Source organism: Myotis yumanensis, unplaced genomic scaffold (assembly GCF_028538775.1).
Source record: "Myotis yumanensis isolate MYYU_CA2020_CCGP unplaced genomic scaffold, mMyoYum1.0.hap1 SCAF_1, whole genome shotgun sequence".
NCBI lineage: Eukaryota > Metazoa > Chordata > Mammalia > Chiroptera > Vespertilionidae > Myotis > Myotis yumanensis.
The window spans coordinates 228,079,221-228,098,654 of NW_027223752.1; the positions used below are offsets into that span (position 1 = coordinate 228,079,221).

The 19,434-nt window shown below is 42.3% G+C and overlaps 1 pseudogene; it reads right to left on the reverse strand.

The window, feature by feature from the left end:
* Positions 1–15,557: 15,557 nt before the first annotated feature.
* Positions 15,558–16,043, reverse strand: LOC139007485 (jun dimerization protein 2 pseudogene; annotated as a pseudogene).
* Between the last annotated feature and the right edge of the window lie 3,391 nt (positions 16,044–19,434).

The following is a 19,434-nucleotide window of genomic DNA, read 5'->3' on the forward strand; positions in this document are numbered from 1 at the left end:
TCTTTTTTTTTTTTTTTTTTACTTTGGGGGTTGTGTTTTTGTTTTGTTTTTGTTTGGATTTTAATATTATTTTTAAATGTGCAAATATTTGCATAACTCCAGAGTAAAAGTGATAAATTAGAACCAGAGCATTCTGAGAGTTGTAGCTGTTTCCTTTTCCCACCTTGTCTTTCCTCCTCAGGTAGCCTTTTTGGCACTTCTTAGCTTTAGATCCATCAAACTTTAATTAAAAAGATATGAACAAATATATGTATGTGTATATACATATTTTAATAGTTTTTCTTACCTAAGTAAAAAATAGCCTTTTTAGCATACCATTTACCCATTCACTCACATATTTCCTATGGATGCATTCACACTGTACCAACAGAATCAAATAGTTGTGACAGCAACCACATGTCCCACAAATTCTATCTAATAAAATGGTAATATGCAAATTAACCATCACTCCATCACAAATATGGCGGCGCCCATAGCCACAAGATGGCAGCACCCAGTCCTCTCAGCCCTGCCGGAATCCCCCAGTCCCAGGGGCGGCGGCTGCTGAGAGCGGATAGCTTGAGCGGCCTGGAGGAATGCTTGCTTCATCGCTGTGGCGACGAGGCAAGCATTCCACCCGGCCGCGGAGGGCCTATGGGCAGCAGGTACAGAACGCTTGTGTCATCGCAGGCCAGGCTGAGGGACCCCACCCCTCATGCATGAATTTTGTGCACCGGGCCTCTAGTCCTAATGTATTTATCACTATAAATAACACCAGGCTTAGATCAATTAATGATCCATAGAATAAGGCTGAAATTATTGTTGTTCCAAATAAAAAGGGGTTATATTAGCAAGGAAGAAAGTGGGAGTGGGTATTGAATAGGAAAATAAAAATGTCTGCCACAGTGTTGTTAGTGATGGAGGTTAGGATGTCATTGGGCAAAAAGACAAGGTTGAAAGTGAAGCAACCTTTATAGGAACAATGGTCTATCTCTTATTCAGTCACCTACTCCTTCAACATTCTCTTGCATTTGTGGCCTTCATTCCTTCTGTACTATCCACTAGCCCATTCCTTATGTAACAAGTGGTTCCTCCACCATCTTTGAATAGTTTACTTTCCAGAATGGTTCTAACGCAGGGGTGGGCAAACTTTTTGACTTGAGGGCCACAATGGGTTCTTAAACTGGACCGGAGGGCCGGAACAAAAGCATTGATGGAGTGTCTGTGTGAACTAATATAAATTCAAAGTAAACATCATTACATAAAAGGGTACGGTCTTTTTTTTTTTTAGTTTTATTCATTTCAAACGGGCCGGATCCAGCCCGTGGGCCGTAGTTTGCCCACGGCTGTTCTAACGTCACTCATGTACACCTTAGAATCAATTTAAGGCAAAATATATAATTTTATTTTGTTTAAAGTATTACAAATAGTAGTACATATGTCTCCTTTTTCCCCCCATTAACCTCCACTGTCCTCTCCTACCCTGGCACATGCCCTCACCCCCCACCCCCAGTGTCTTGCATCCATTGGTTATGCTTATATGCATGCATACAAGTCCTTTGGTTGATCTCTTACCACCCCCCAACCCTCCCCTGCCTTCCCACTGTAGTTTGACAGTCTGTTCAATGCTTCTCTGTCTCTGGATCTGTTTTTGTGTATCAGTTTATGTTGTTCATTATATTCCATAAATGAGTGAGATCATGTGATATTTATCTTTCTCTGACTGGTTTATTTCGCTTAGTATAATGGTCTCCAGTTCCATCCATGCTGTTGCAAATGGTAAGAATTCCTTTTTTTTTTTTTTTTTTTTACCACAGCGTAGTATTCCATTGTGTAGATGTACCACAGTTTTCTAATCCACTCATCTGGGCACTTCGGCTGTTTCCAAATCTTAGCTATTGTAAATTGTGCTGCTATGAACATAGGGGTGCATATTTCCGTTCTGATTGGTATTTCTCTTTTCTTGGGATATATTCCTAGAAGTGGTATTATGGGGTCAAATGACAGTTCCATTTTTAATTTTTTTAGGAAACACGGTATATATTTTTTTAATGGAGCCTATAAGTTTTGCCTCTTACATGGGAAGAAAATTTTTTCTAGTGAAGAATTTCAGGCTCTAGAGTATGGGTAGAAGTCTGTCTTCCTCCCTCCCTCCTTCCCTCCCTCCCTTCCTCCCTCCCTCCCTCCCTCCCTTCCTTCCTTCTTCCCTTTCTCTCTTCCTTCCTCAGATATTTATTGAGCATCTACACATTCCAGGCTTTGTTCTAAGTGCTGTGAATGTAACAGAAAAGGGAGAATGCAAAGTTCCTTTCCTCATAGAACTTACATCCTATTGGGAAAAACAGAGTGTAAGAAAACGGATAATGAAATCTATGAGAAAACATCAAATAGTGATGAGTACTTTGAAGAAAACATAAGTTGTATGAAGGCCTGAAGAGTGGTGAGGCTTTTATTTTAGAGAGAAAGGCCATGGGAAGCTTTTCCCTGGAGGAGACTCTTCAGCCTGAAGGAAGTGAGGCAGTAAACCGCGTATACCTGCACACCTTCCAGGAAGAGGGAAGTGCCAGCGCAAAGACCCTGAGGTAGAGTCTTGATTGGAAGCATCATTGACAGCAAAGATGCCAGCACTTAGTGGGCAGTGAGCAAGGGGAAGAGGGCCAGGAGATCAGAGTGAGGTTAGAGTCGGGTGTGGGATCACACAGGGACTTGTCAGCTATGGAAATGACTGGGGGTTTATTCTAATTATGGTGGCAAGCCATTGTAAGAGTTTAGTAAGGAGCATATAGCATTCTGACTACTATTTAGAAAGATCCCCAGGGATTACTCTGAGACAGAAAACAATTTTCCAGGTGTATGCTCTAGAAATAGATAATTTGCTGAATGAGGAAAGTGCTTTGTAAACAGTGAATTTCCATTCATTTAATACGTAAATATTGAACAACATGCTGTGAACACCTTTTTAAGCTTCAGAGAGAGAATGACGAATGAGACATAAGCCCTAACCTTGTGGAATGTACAATCTAGTACTTGAGCTTTAGAAGTAAACAGATCAATGTAAATCGCGTAGTAAGAAACGTAAGCACTGGAGCATGCTTTAGGTCCATTGGGGAAATCGTGTGGCCTAGACTTGGGTGGATGGGGAGGGAAGAAAGTTGTGTCCTCTTAAGCTGTGTTCTGAAGAGCCAGCTCTGGGGTATAGGGGGCTAAGGCTGCCAGATGAAATACAGGATGACCAGGTTCATTTGAGCTTTATATATGCAATGGATACATTTTTTAGTATGTCCCAAATATTGCCTAGGTCATGCTTGTACTAAAATGAGTGTTCACTGTTTATCTGAAATTCAGACTTAACTGGGCATCCTGTCATTTTTATTTCCTACATTTAGCAAATCTGGAGGATGCTCTTCAGGGAAATTGCAAGTGGTTGGATACATATGGAGTCCAGAGATGGAAACCAGCATGTTGAAGGAGTAGGTTAGACCAGTGATTTTCAATCCTTTTCATCTCATGGCACACATAAACTAATTATTAAAATTCTGGGGCACAACAAATATATTATATGTTTCCTGATCTGACAAAATAATTAGGTATAACTTTGATTCATTCACACTGAGTGGCTATTGTTGTGTTGGCTATTGTCATTTTGTTATTTGACAATCTAAGGGAAAAGAGGTCAATGCCCAGGCAGGTACTGTGTGTTTTAAACATTCTTGCGGCACACGGTTGAAAATTAGAGTCAGACCAATTCCAATGGGCCAGGTTGTGTCCTGCTGTCAGGAGAAAGTCAGGAGAATGATCAATAAAAGGATTTAGATAGGGAAGTGACACACTCTGATTCAAGGTTAGAATGCAGCACAGCGCTTTGGCTCTAACCAGGTGATGAGTGGGGCTCTTTTCAGAGCTTGAAGACAGGAGACATTATAAGCAGGTCATTTTTATGGACCAGCCTTTAATGAAATGATTTTTTAGCTTCTTCCATATCCCCCCACCTACCCACCCCTGCCCCGAGGACAGGTCTATGTTCTTCCTCATTAGTGTGTACTAATATTAATCCTGAACCAGCCAAAAAAGTCTGGACGAGAGAAACTTTTAATGAGAAACAAAAACAAGATTTCACAGAAAGAGATCTTCCCCATGGAGCTCCTGAACAGTTTCCCAGGAGTTGACCCATTTCCCTCAAATCACTCCTCCCTGTCCACAGAGGTGTCTGAAACTTCATCTCTGGCAGCGCTCACTCCATCCTCCTGCAAGGATCCCCAAGGGTTTGTCTGACAAGTAGGATGCTCAGGCATCCTTGTGAGGCTGCAGGGACACCATGAGGAGAAGGCTTCTGCTGGAGGGAGAAGACAGGCCTCAGCTCCTTGGCAACAGCCAAACTCCAGGTTCAGCCTGACTTTGAACCTGATTCATGAGGCCTGGATGGAATCTTTGGAGCTGAAAATACAAAAGTGTTTGCTCATCAAACACAATGCCACAGGTCAGAGTAATTCTGAAGCATGATTCCCTTCATTTGTATTATCTTCCTGTCAGAATTTGTGGGACTATTAAATTCATTTTCTTAATCCAAATCTTGATTTTTTTTTTCTCCTGTTCCTCTTATTCTTGGTCAACTACCTTCACTTCCCAATTCTTTTACTCTGTTCTTCACAGATTCATCCACTCATTCATTCATTAAATTACCGAACATCTATGGTGAGGCCCATTTCTCCCTAGTTGCTGAAAAATAAAAAGATGGATCAATGAGTGTCCTTTTCCAAAAGGTGTTTATAGTAGTTGAGGGAAGAGAGAAAAAGTCAAGTAATATTTATTATTGTAAAATAATAAATGACTGTAATATTTGACTTATTATTGTAAAAATAATGAGTAATGGTGATAGTAACAGTCTAATAATCACTTCCTAGATGCTGGAGACACTACTAAGAACTTTATATATGTTCACTCCTTTAATAGTCACAACAATTCTGTGGAAAAAAAACTATAGTTTTTATCACCATTTTATTAGAAAACTGAGATGCAGAACATTTCAAAGATTTGCCTAAGGCCTCAAGGTTAATGGAAGAGCTGGGCAGAGACCAGCACTCTGGGTCTAGAGTTTGTGTTCTTAACTTTTTTATATATGTATAGACAAATGTGTTTTATACAATTAACTTGTAAAATATGCAATTCGTTATTCAAAGATTATTTTATATGGGTATGTGCTCAAGTATAAGGTTAGAGGGACCTTGGTAAATTACTTGACAAACGGCCATCTCCCTCAGATCAGATATGACAGATGTGTAATATGGTACTGTTGCATCTGCTCATCTGAAGTTATAATAAGGTTTTCAGCTAAAGATTGAGGTTTGGGAGTCCTCTAAAATAGGAATTTAAAATCATGAAATGAATGGTATCATTTGGAAGGGGTGTATTATAAGAGCAGGATGAGAATAAAACTCTGAAGTCTCAGAGTTTTATTTGAGGATGGGCAGAAGAAGAGCCACAATAAGGAAGAGAGGAGAGGGTGTGAGGTGGGAGGAAATAGGGGTAGAGAGTGCTGTGGGTGACCAAGGAATGAAGTTCAAGGATGGGGCTGTCCCCTTAAAAGCAACAGAGAGCCACTGCATTCCCTTCCCTTCATGTCTAAATGGCACTTGACAACGCTGAGCAAAAATGCTTCCCAACAACTAGCCTGAAGTGACTCATGCTCTCCTCTGTCCTGGGGTTAATGTTCTCCTTTTTTCCTTGCCTGGGCTGGACACGTCTCTTTCTCAAAAATGCTTTTGTTTAACTGGAGGCCATCTGGCCTTCAACAGATTTCCACCTACTCCATCCATCCTCTCTGGATAAGCCTCCTGGCCACAAAAAGTAAATCTTGATTTTGCTTCTCTTCTGAGTTTGCTTTTGATGGAAAAAATGAGATGAAATGGCTTATCCCTTGAGCAGGGTGGACTGGACTGAACTCACCTTAAGGAGAAAAAGCGGGTGAGAAGATGATACACTGTTGAAAGGGAAACAGTGACTAAAAATGTACTGAGCAAAGAATAAATGTTCCCTGGAGGAAGTGCAGGAAGGTGGCCATTCCAATCTTAGAAGTCCTTTGAGGTGACTATCACAGTTCTCCAAGAATTCTCAGAAAAGCTGATTTAGTTATCTGCCTTTCTGCCAGTTCTACCAAATATCCTTAGGTCTAATGCTCACAAGAAGACCTTCAATGAGAAATGGGTCACCATGTCCTTCTCCTGAGGGCAGGGGATGGGGATGAGAGATGTGCTGAATGTACTTTAGGAATAAAGACAGAAAGCAGAAAGTAGATCACTCCTGGTGACTATCTCAGAAGGGGGGATGAATCTCAAGATAAGGCAGTTGCTTCCAAATCTTTGTGAAATTCAGAAAACTTTGTACCTTTCCCATATATGTTACTTTGGTTTTCCATTACCTATTTCTCATAGTGACTAGCAATAAAAACACCCCCCAGAAAGATTCACATCCTTGCTTAGAGACAGAAATTGGGGTGACAGTAAAGAGATACTATCTCCAACTCCACCACCAATTGGTGGGAATGAGGTAGGACTGTGGTGGGGAGAAAACCCCCAACAGATACTGATCAAAGCAATTTTGAATTGGAGGTAAGGAATCACAAGACCTAGGGCAAGGAGGAAAAGGCACAAAAGGAGAGCCAAGGTAAAAAGAAAAAGTACCAGTATTGCTATAATTTTAATGTTATTAAGAGATTGCAATGTCTTAGGCACTTTTCTAATTATTTTAACACATTTAATCCCCTAATAATAGCAGGTATTATCTGTGCCTCTTACTAATGCTACCTAAAAAAACCTTCCCAAAATTAGTGGCATAAAATAACAACCATTTTATGCTGACAATTCTGGGCTCAGGAATTCAGACAGGGCACAGTGAGCATGACCGCTCTCTATCCAGTGTCTGGAGCTACAACTTAGAAGACTTGAATAAGATGCTTTTACTCGTACATTCATCTCCTTGACAGGGATAGATGGATGGCTTGAAATCTGGGCATAGCTGGGACCATCATCCAGATTTTATGACCTATTCTGGGAAGGCACATGGTGTCACTTCCACTATCCGCCATTGGTAGAAGCAGATATCAATCAGCCCACCACACTTAGAGGGAGGGATCATTGACTCTAGCTGTTGATACGAGTATCAAAGAATTCATTGCCATTTAAAAAATGCTACACTTTTTTTTTTTAATATATTTTATTGATTTTTTACAGAGAAGAAGGGAGAGGAATAGAGAGTCAGAAACATCGATGAGAGAGAAAGATCGATCAGCTGCCTCCTTGCATGCTCCCCACTGGGGATGTGCCCGCAACCAAGGTACATGCCCTTGACCAGAATCGAACCCAGGACCCCTCAGTCGGCAGGCCGACGCTAAATCCACTGAGCCAAACCAGTTAGGGCAAAAAAAATGCTATACTTTTATTACCATTTTATAGATGAGGAAACTAAAGCCTAGGGAAATGAAATTATTTGCCAAAATGACATAGCAAGTAAGTGGCAGAAGTAGGTATCAAATCCAGGGACTCTGGTTCCAAAGACAGTGTTTTTAGTCATCTATACTAATAATAGCCTAGGTGGTCGTCATGCCCTCACACATCATGCCCTAACGTCGTCACAAGATGGCCATCACAAGATTGCCGTCACAAGATGGCTGTCACAAGATGGCCGCATTCACAGCAGAGGTGGGGCCCGGCGGAGGAGGCAGGTCGAGGCAGGGGAGAGCAGTTGTGGGCGATCGGGTCAGCAAGGGAGGGCAGTTGGGGGTGATCAGGTTGGCAGGGAAGCCATTAGGCATCAATCAGGCTGGCAGGGGAGCAGTTAGGGGGTGATCAGGATGGCAGGCAGAAGCGGTTAGGGGCACTCAAGCAGGCAGGCAGGCGAGAGGTTAGGAGCAAGTGGTCCCAGATTGTGAGAGGGATGTCCGACTGACTAAACTGGCGGTCAGACATCCCCTGAGGGGTCCCATATTAGAGAGGGTGCAGGCCGGGCTGAGGGACACACACCCCCCAACCCTCATGCACGCATTTCGTGCACCAGGCCTCTAGTTATGTTAATAAGATGCTTTACAAATCCTTTAAAATCCTGGATCTTCTGGTTCTTGTAGTTGTGTGACCTTCAGAAATTTGCTAATGGCACACATCAAAATCCTTGCATGTGTCAAAAAAATATCTGCACTACTATGGTTATTGCAGCATTATTCACAATAGTCAGGATATGGAAACAACCTAAGTGTCTGTCTGCCAACAGAAGATTGGATAAAGATTTGACCAGATAGGTAGGTAGGTAGGTAGATAGATGATAGATAGATAGATAGATAGATGGATATACAGACATATAGATAGATAGATAGACATATCTGCATACAGATATATTTAATGAAATATTATTCAACCTTAGAAAGAAGGACATCTTGCCATTTGTGATATCATGCATGGGCCTTGAGGACACTATGCTAAGTGAAATAAGTCAGATAGAAGAAAAAAATATACTGTATGATCTCACTTACATATGGAATCTAAAAGAGCAGAACTCATAAAAATAGAGGATATAATGGTGGTTACTAGCAGCTGGTGGTAGGAGGATTGGGGAGAGGTTGTTTAAAGGTGTAAACTTGCAACTGGTAAAGAAACAAGTCCTGGAGAGCTATTGTATTACAAAGTTGTAATAGTCAATAAGTCTGTATTACAAAACTTCAAAATTACCAAAAGACAACATCTTAATAGTTCTCATCACAACTATTATGTGACATGATAGATGTGTTAGCTAAGAAGTCACAATGCTATATGTTGGTTATATCTCAATAAATAAAAATAATTAATTAAATATTAACAAAATTGTTTACCTAAAGAAATAGATCGATGGATAGATGAATGGATAAAGTCACTAAAATGACAAATATTCAAATACTGCATGATTTCACTTATATGAGGCATCCACAGTAGTCAAACTCATTGAAACAGAAACTAGATCAGTGATTACCAGAGGTTGGGGTGGAGGAGAGGTGAGGAGTCATTCAATGGGTGTAACACTTCTTACTCTAAGATCCTTGCATGGTGTCTAACACATGAGAGAGACGGTACATATTTGGAAGAATGAATTTAAATGTGAGTAAAGAGTAAATATTTGAAAAGAGGAACAACTTGCTTTTAGCAAAAACAAAGCACAAACATTTTAAAGAGAAACCTGAAGCAAAAAATCAAAAATTAATTACATATTTCACTAAACTTTAAAGCCGTTTCCTAATCCACAATGATGTAATTACTTTCATAAATCCATTAATACACTTTGGGCTTCTGTTTCCTGACTCAAAGAAATTCTTTGCCAAATTGAGAATTATCCTTCAACCCTGGAGTTGATCTCCCATTTCTGACTTTAAAAGGCTTGTACACAATTTCAGACAGAAACAAAAAGGAGTCCTTTCAGCCCATTTCCGTCTACCATTATTTTAATGAATGCTGGAACTGATTCAGCTTTCAAATTTAGTGTTTCTAGAATCTCTTGTCAGCATTTTAAAAGATCTCTTTAGATATGGGTAATTCATATTAAAAATCTGAGCATAATTTTTTACTCAGAAAAAGATGAAGCCTGTAAAAATTCAACTCTCCAAAAAGATGAAATGTCAGCATTTAGGAATTAACTGTCCAGTGCTATCTGAGATTGCTAAAATATTAAGATTTAATTTGTTTTAAGTCCTGAAGATGGATTGGCTTCCATCAGTTCTTACATTTGTGTCCCCTGTGACTAGGGGCATTTGTTAGACGCCTAGCTGGTCCACAGATCTCACTGGGGTTAATGAATGCAAAGGGGAGGGAACAGAGTTTTGTTGAGAATCAGTTGATATGTGTCGGGAGCAACAACCATGTGAGGTAGGTATATTCTCATTCTATAGATTATGTCCAGCAAATAGGTGGAAACCAAATCCAAACCATTCAAAACCACAAAAAATGCTAAGTAAGGAAATTTGTGACAGCCTCGTAGCAGCAATCCTCAAAGTTCCTAAACTGAGTTGTCCTTCAAGAAGCAAAGCTGTACATATTATTTTCTCTCCCTCTTCTTTTATTTCCTTTCTTCTTATACCTATTTATACTAACAGGAAGATTCTATCCAGGCTTCTATTTACTCTGATAAGTGAAGTGAGTTTTCCTTGAGTCCTTTTTTCAATCTTATCTGACCCTCTTATCTTCTCCTCTGAGATACTGTGCACTGTTGTTTATTTACTTGAGTCCAAAGCATTTGGAGGGAGTGGGAAACCCAACAGGGTCTATGTGCCACCTGGGTCTATGTACCACCTTTGTGACAACATTCAATTTTGCATTCTCTTCTTTTTCTTCTGAATTTTGTTAAATGTTTTGGCCTCCTGGCTAATTGTCTTTGCGGGAGGCGGGGAGGTGTATGCAAAAAGAACTTCTGGTCCTTCATGTGCCTCTTTTCTATAAATCTGGATTACATAAAGTATCTTATTTATTTTCTGCCATGTAATCTATGTTTCTGTTCAGTTCCCGTGTCTTACAGGTAATAAATACTTCTATGTCATTATAATTTCCCTGCCTTTTCTTCCTTTTTTTCAGTTCAGAGGATTCATATATTACCTATCCCAATGACTTCAGGGAATGATTTTAAAGCTCTTAAAACATAGATTATGTTATAAGCATTTAGTTATATGTCTTGCTTATCTCAAGGTAGATCCTTAGATACTCCAAAAATATAATTCTATAGTGACTTTTAAAAAAATATTTTTATTGATTTCAGAGAGGAAGGGAGAGGAAAAGAGATAGGAACATCAATCATTGATTGGCTGCCTCCTGCACGCCTTACACTGGGATCCAGCTCGCATCCCAGGCCCCACCGGGAATTGAACCATGACCTCCTGGTTCCTACGTCAATACTCAACTATAATGACTCTTGTTATAGGTATGTGTTATCTTTGTTCGTTCTTTCTTTCTTTCTTTCTTTCTTTCTTTCTTTCTTTCTTTCTTCTTTTTTTTTTTTTTTTTTTTGTCAATTCAATGGCAAGCTCTTCATTATTATCTTTATCTCTATCTTTATCTTTATCTCTATCTCTTCAAAAAGTGAGGGCCTAGCCCTAACCGGTTTGGCTCAGTGGATAGAGCATCAGCCTTCGGACTGAAGGGTCCCAGGTTCCATTCTGGTCAAGGGCATGCCTTGGTTGCGGGCACATTCCCAGTTGGGGTGTGTGCAGGAGGCAGCTGACTGATATTTCTCTTTCATCGATGTTTCTAACTCTCTATCTCCCTTCCTCTCTGTAAAAAAAATCAATAAAATATATTTTAAAAAATTTTAAAAAGAAGTGAGGGCCTAGACTACCATTTAAAGTCTCTTATTTGCAGGGCTAGAATTGGGCATGTGGGTTGGAGTGTGATCTGCCCTCAGGAAACAAATTATGTATTGAAGGGTGTTATGAAAGATAGCATTCAGAGCTAAGTCTGGATTAATACAGACTGAGAGTCATACTGAAGCTGGTGAGTAGCAAAAATGGAATAAAAGATAAAACTTAGAGAACTCTAGATGGAATACCAGGATCTTGCCCAAAGGATGGACGGCAAAGCTTGGACAGAAGCCTTGAAACATTAGTACGCAACACTGATCCCTTTTTATAGGTGTTTGAGCTTGTCCAAGGCTGAGGAGTGAGAGAGTGATCCAGGACATTTTTCTCCCCACCTAAATTTTGTTATAATGAATAAACACATCCTTTTATGTCTCTGTTCTTCTATTGATCTAAGTAGTGTTCTTGTGATGATGACAGGAGATAGGAGATTGCTAGCAAATTTGAGGATCGATGAAGATCTCCATGCTGCTTTAATGAAATTAGAAAGAGGGAAAATTAGGAGATAAGGACAGAAAGGAGAGCAGGAGGCCAGTTTCTGGAGGCTATTGTGTTTCTCATAATAAAGTCTTTGGGTTTCCTTTTAGTACGTTGGGGATCAACTTGAGGGTATTCAGTAGAGGAATATTATAATGTAGTTGATATTTTTGAAGGATTTCTCTAGCTTCTGTGATGAGAAGAGATTAGAGGAGTGCAAGAATAAAAGCAAGGGGATCACTTTGGAGTCTATTGCAATTTTCCAGGCAAGAGATGATGGTGGCTTGAACTACACTGGGAAGAAGGGATGGTGAAGAGTCTTACCAGTAGGACTGGCTGGTGGGTTAGATCTAGGGTGTGACAGAAGAGTGTTAAAGATGACAGTAGGGATTTGGAACTGAGGAACTAGTAGAATTGAATTGCTACTGACTTTGATAAGGAAGCTTCAGAAGAAACAGGTTTTTGAAAAAGGATAAATCTACAGCTCTCTAAGCAGTGACATAGTTACAACTGCTGATCATCCAAATGTGGTGGTTCTCCAGAATGCTACACAAGAAGAATGTAGAGACCGCACTCTCCTATTCTAGGGAATATTTTGCCTATCACTTTATACACAAGATTAAGATAATTAAACTATATATATTATAGAGAAAGATGCTATTGGGGTGTTGGGTGAACCAAGCCATTCTTTGACATCAGAATTTCCCAGAGGAGAAGATGTAACTCTAACAGTAGGTCCTCTGATCTCCCTGGAATCACACCCTCACTGACTTTCTTAGGGTTCTTTTTGTAATTGCAGTGGCTCTTGCAACAGACGTGGAAGTATGAAAAATGTAACTATCATGTACTTCAATAACCCGGTTTGAGGCCTTTCATGAAGAATCAATAACCTATTTTATCATAAAGTATTCTGCCTGCCAGCAGAAGTCTTTCTAGCTAATTAAATAACAGGAATTTATTACATATATTTATAAAAGTATTAGGAAAAGCAACCACAAAGCAAGGAAATTTTAAGGAAATTGTGGGAAGCTGCTACCAGCCCTAGGGTTAGGGGATGAAGAGAGGACCTGGGGTCACCACTGGAAGCAGGAATCATGTGGGCCTGATGGGGGTGGGGGACCTGAAACCACAGAGCTAGGGCCAGAGAGCAGGTGCAACCTCTGAGGAGACTGTCTGAGCAAAGACAGAGGGGAGAAATGCACTGGCTCTGTCTCCCTCCTGCCCTTCTGTCTCCTGTGCTTCTCACTGGAGACCCCAGTTTGGCAGGATGTTGCCACCTATGTAACTCAGAGTAGGGGGTGTGTGAGGAATTGATCTGCAGGCAAACAAGCAAATGATTTGTAAACCACCTCACAGAGGTTGAAAGGAAAATGAAGTTGGTAAATTCAAAGGAAAGGAAGGAATGAACATGGAGCTTCAGGAACTATCAGCATGGAATAAAGTCTTAGAGAAAAGTGACTATTTTTACTGAGAAGTTTGTTAGTTTTGAAAGCTTTATACTCTCACTGTGTTGATTTACCTTGTGGTGGTAGATTCTTTAAACAAAGAGGCAGTAAGAAAAGGAGCCCTGTGAAGACTACATTCTTTTTCACACTGTTGGGAGAGAAATAAAATCCCACATGATTGAAACAGTAAAGAAAATTTTTAAGAGAACACCGAGTAGGTAACGATATGGAATAATTCATTATGACAAAATAAAAATAAAATAGAGGAGGACCTGTAGTTCTTTAATGACATTCATTCTTAAGTTCCTTCTCTTTCTGATATTCTGGACCATGGTTTGGAGTTCTCACTGAAATCACCGTTTCTTCCTCTATCATCATCCTTATAATAAAAGCCTAATATGCAAATTGTCCCCTTGACCGAGAGTTCGACTGCTCGCTATGACATGCGCTGACCACCGGGGGTGGCGCGGACCATGGTGGGTGTCAGTGACACAGTGCTGGCAGTGGGTGGCAGTGGAGGCACTGCCAGCCCTGATGGGCCCTGATGAGAATGGGACTACGGCACAATAGTGAAGCAGGTGAGCAGGTGGCACCAGGCCAAGGTGGGTGTGAGTGGGGCCTGATCGCCCTGTAGATGGCAACTAGCGGTGGCAGCAGGGGGGTGGGGCTGCTGCCTGGCTCCCAGGCACTGAGGGAGCCGGGTGGGGGCCCGACTCAGGTGGAGGGGGGTGTGCGGGATCCCAGGTGCTGCCTAGGGCCCAGAGGTCATCTGGGACCTGCCCTTCCATGCCAGACATGCCAGACACTCACACTTCAATTGCTGGCCAGGCTTAGGGACTGCACTGTGCATGAATTTCATGCACTGGGCCTCTAGTTTGTTATATAAGACTATAGGCTCAGTGCACGAAAATTTGTGCACTTGGGGGGATCTCTCAGCCCAACCTGCACCCTCTCACAATCCGGGACCCCTCAGGTAGGGTCCCTAGGCCTGGCCTGAGATCAGGGCCTATCGGGACTTTCCTTCCCCCGGCTGCAGGCAGCTGGTCCCATCCCTGCCGCTGCCACTGCTTCTCCCCTGCCACAGTTCACCTCCCTCTGCAGGTGACATGGCATGGAGTGCGATGGCTTGGCTGGCCTGGGCCTCCCTCTGTGGGGTGATCACTGGCCGGCCACAAACCTGCTACGGCATGGTCGGTCGGTGGCCTGGGACTCCCTCTTTCTTCCTTCCTCCCTCCCTTCCTCCCTCTTTCTTTCTTTCTTTCTTCCTTCCTTCCTTCCTTCCTTCCTTCCTTCCTTCCTTCCTTCCTTCCTTCCTTCCTTCCTTCTTTCTTTCTTTCTTTCTTTCTTTCTTTCTTTCTTTCTGTAAGAGTAATGTTTACTGAGCGGTACAGAACTGAGTACTATGAAGGGTTTACCAGGATAGAAATACACCTCACCCTGCCCTTGCCACCCCAACACCCAGAGACTACAGAACTTAGCAGTTACACGCAACGGCCATAACTGCTGAATATCTGTTCATAACAAACACACCATAACATATTTATACTGTATCTCATTGAGTGATTATTGAAATCCATTTATATATTGCTTGTATAAAATGTTTATTTTGTAAAAAATATTTTTTAAAAAAGTATAAAAAACATGTGCAGTTGAAAGCCCTGCCAGGACAGCCAGTCTGTAAACATTCAGTGAGAAAGGGTGCCATGCTTCGTGCCCACAGCAACTCCAGCAAGGCTGGTGAGGGTGCACCCCGGCTGCCACTCTGGGCAGGACTGAGCTGGACCACGGTGGGTGGGTATAGCATGGCCTGGCACTGTACCCTTCTCCAGCCTTGCATCAGGGTCAGGGTCAGGGCTGGGGGCAGGCAGATTGCAGTTTGACGCTGAGTTCCATACTCAGCCTAATTTTAGTTGCAATTCATGGCTTTTCCTGGCTGCTCAGAGGTCCTTTGGGTGGGTGCCCTGTTAGAGAGGCCGGAGAAGTGCCCATAGCTGCCTGGTTGGACATCTCTCCAGCTCAGAGCCTCTGTCCTGCCTCCTGCAAGCCTGGCCCCAGGCAGAACAGCCACCCCACCCCCCAAAAAACCGCCAGGACTACTTTGGTCTCAGCGCTTGTTCCTGGGTTTCATCAGCCTGGGGTTCTTTCCCTAGTGTGGCTGATCTGAGTTTCACAAAAGCCTGGCCAATGCTGGCTGTGCTGATCCTCATTGAAGAGCTTTTCATGCAGGAAGGAAGAGCCCTCTGGGACCCTCCTCCTCCTCCCTCTCCTCATCTCCTCCTCTTTCCCCTCCCAGCCCATGGTCACTTCTCCAGCCGCCCCAGCAGTCGGTTGCTTTCTGAGTCGGGGGTCTTAATGCTGTTGGTCCTGATGATGCAGGTGGGGCGATGCCAGTTGAGCATCAGGATGAGCTGCTGCCGCTCCTGCTTCAGCTCCTCCATCTGGGTTTTCAACTCCACATTCATGAGCTCCAGCCACTCAGATTTCTGCTGCAGAAACTCCTTCCACTCCTTCTTGTTCCGGCATCAGGCTGTTGCCACTTTGTTCTTTTCCCAGCGCTTTTTCCTTCGCTCCTCGTCCTCGTCTAGCTCACTTTTCCCTGGTTGAGGCCTCGTGCCCAATTTCACCTCCAGGAAGTGCAAAGGGGTGATCATGGCCCCAATGTTGTAGATGTCAGCGTATTTCAGCTCCTCTGCAGTCAGGGCCGAGCTGGGGAGTCCGGTCAGGGAGCTGAGCCCTGGCAGAGAGCCTGTACTCATGGAAGGGTCTGGGATCTGCCCAGGTATCATAGCAGGGGGAATGGCAGTCCAGCCCTGCAGAAGCCGAAGGGAGAGGCTGTGACCCTTGGGCCTGGGCCAGGCTGCAGGTGCTGTGCCCGCTCAGGAGCCACCATGGCACCAGCCCCACCCTGCAGCCTCCACTGCCACAAGCATCTCCCATCACAGCTGCCCAGCGTCCCTCCCACAGGTTGTGGCCTGGGTGTCCCTCTTTGAGGCAATCAATCGTGGGGCTCTGCCTGCCTGCCTTATCGCCCCTAACCACTCGCCTGCCTACCTGATCACCTCCAACTGCTTCCCTGACTATCTGATTGCTCCCAACCGCTCTCCTGTCTACCTGATCCCCCCAATTGCTCGCCTGCCTACCTGATCCCCCCGATCACTCACAGGCCTGCCTGAGCGTCCCCAACCACTAACCTGCCTGCCTGATCACCCCCAACCACTTGCCTGCCTGCCTGATTTCCCTTAACTGCTTGCTTGGGGGTGGAGCCAGCCTGGTGAGGGGCCGTGGTGGTTCTGGTCTCTGGTCGTTCTGATTACTGGGCTTTTATTATATAGGATAGGCAAAATTATTTGTTTATCTTCCATGTTAAAGTCATCGCTTTTGAATCTATAATGAACACCTACTCTAGACAATGTAAGTAATATTATTTCCTCTGCAGGCATCATAACCTAGGAATATTGTTGGATATAATGAACAGAGGGTCTGTCATTCAGAGATTGACAAGTCCTATTTTGAAAATCATTTGTTGTGAATATGACAGTTGGATCTTTATTATTATTATTATTATTGGAACAGACTTTCAAGAGACACTAAAGTCAAAAATTTGGTAATTTAAAATTCAACTCCATGACTGTAATTTTTGTAGACAAGCCAAATTTGATTTTGCCGTCTGCCCAGTTTGAAGTTTATAATGCAAGTAATTTGATTCTTTCTTTAGAAATATATTATGTAGATGACATGAGGCTTTATCAGGTTCAGCAAAGCAAAGTAAAAATACCCATAGAAGTTATTGTGAGAAATCCTTTACATTTTAAGAGGCAGGTAGAAACTGTTGTTAATTTTAAAACATGTTTGTAGGATGGGTGTAGTCTTTCTTCAAGTATAAATTTATAGAACATTTTTTTCTAATTCTTGACTTTGTTTACCATACTAATTTGATTATTTTGTATTTTCTAACATTTCATTGATTTCTCTTGTTAGATTTTTGAAAATTCATCAAAGTTATTTTCAGATATTCAAATTTATATATAAAAACGTTTGTCTTATAATATCAATAGACTGATTGTCCTAATAATTAACACTCAACAAAATTGCTCAGTTTTAATAGTCTGTCAATGTAGTAAGTGCTTTATACTTTTCACGTTTTGCCTTGTACATATTATTCCAGTAGCCCTATGGCATGGTTCAAGAACGTTGCTCTTTTAGAGGTGAGAACAGTGCATCTTAGAGGGGATGTGTGACAACTGTAACTGTGATAGTGTGGCCCTGATAGGTCAGTGGATGTGGAGCTCTGTCTCCTTAAAGATGTCTTATGTAGCCCTACCTGGTTTGGATCAGTAGATAGAGCATCGGACTGAAGGGTACCAGTTTGATTGCAGTCAAGGGCACATGCCCCAGTTGTGGGCTCAATCCCCAGTAGGAGGTGTGCAGGAGGCAGCAATCAATGATTCTTTCTCATCATTGATGTTTCTATCGCTCCCTCACCCTTCCTCTCTGAAATCAATAAAAAATTTTATAAAGCTGTGCTATGTATGAAGCACAGGAGAGTGAGTGCCATAGTGGGGGTTAGGGGAATGGTTGTTTTATTCCATTTACTGCCCAGTACTTGGCACATTGTTTGATCCTAGGGAGAAAAACATAAAACATAACAATAGAGAAATTTCCCTGGCTCATAGGGTTCCTTAATATCTTTCAGTTGTAGATAAAATAACAGTTTTAATGCAGAAAAAAGAACACACTGATAATACCTCTGTCCTATCAATTCTGAAGGGCACAATGGTTGTCATTCATGAAGATGAGATCCAGAAATTTATGAAATACCCGAATACATAAGTAGACAGAAAAGAAGCCTAAAAGCTTTGAATAGTGATGCAATATTAAAAGCCAAAATTATCCTTAGAGCTCTTCATTGGAAGGACTAGTAAATACTTAGAAATCTTCCTCTATTAAGGTGAAATCTAGTCTCCACAGAGACAAAAACGATGTCCCTTCTGTTTTGATTTTTATAAAAGAACTAGAGGCCTGATGCATGAAATTCATTCACGAGTAGGGTCCCTCGGCCTGGCCAGTGATCAGGGCCAATAGGGGCCTTCTGGCTGTGGGATGGGGCCTTCCTTCATTCTGTGCCGCCCCCCTGGTGGTCAGCGCACATCATAGCAAGCGATCGAACTCCCAGTCTCCCAGTCTCCCAGTCGAACTCCTGAGGGGACACTTTGCATATTAGCCATATATATATTTCTTTTACTCTTTCTCTCATTCCTCAATCCTCAGATTCCTATACATTATCATTCACAGCAGAATCGTGCCTCCTGATTGGTATAATCTATGAACATGCATTGACATCTAATTCTGGACCAGGCACTGTGCATGGGAATAACCAAGAACAGTGCCCATTCCCTGCCCTTGGAAATTCAGATGGATCTTCAATGGAATTCAATAGCTTTGTTGTTATTGCAATAATTATTCTCTTATCTATCACCTCATTAATTTTTTATCAGTGTCTTTGAGGATATTGCTGGCATTTACTGAGGTTAAATATGCCAGCTGACTCTCAGAAATGAAGTGGGGCCTAATGCATATGGTCTGACTCTTCTTCCAAAGTGGTGTCATTGTTATGGTTGCTAAGTGGGATCTATAAAAAGCCATCCCTTCCTCTTAGAAAGCTTTTCCCTCCCCTTGCCTTCAAGGCTTCCACAGTCTCTACCCTTAGCAAAATAAGGTTTCCCCTCCTTCCCTTTCCCTTAGGACAATCAATGAGCATGGTGCCTATGAGGGGTTGTGAGCCTTGGTCTACTGTAGGGGTTGGAAAAGTAAAAACTCTGCATGAGCCCTGATCGGTTTGGCTCAGTGGATAGAGTGTCGGCCTGCGGACCAAAGGGTCCCGGGTTCAATTCCAGTCAAGGGCATGTACCTTGCTTGCAGGCACATCCCCAGTTGGGGGTGTGCAGGAGGCAGCTGATCGATGTTTCTCGCTCATCTATGTTTCTAACTCTCTATCCCTCTCCCTTCCTCTCTGTAAAAAATCAATAAAATATATTTTAAAAAAAACTCTGCATGAACACCTTCGCAGTAGCTGGGGTTCTCAATATAATTTATTTTTACCAACATGATGCACCCACCTGAGATTTGGAAAGTGGAGTGAGGTAGAGGCCATATTTCCATGGCTGCTATTTTCTGTCA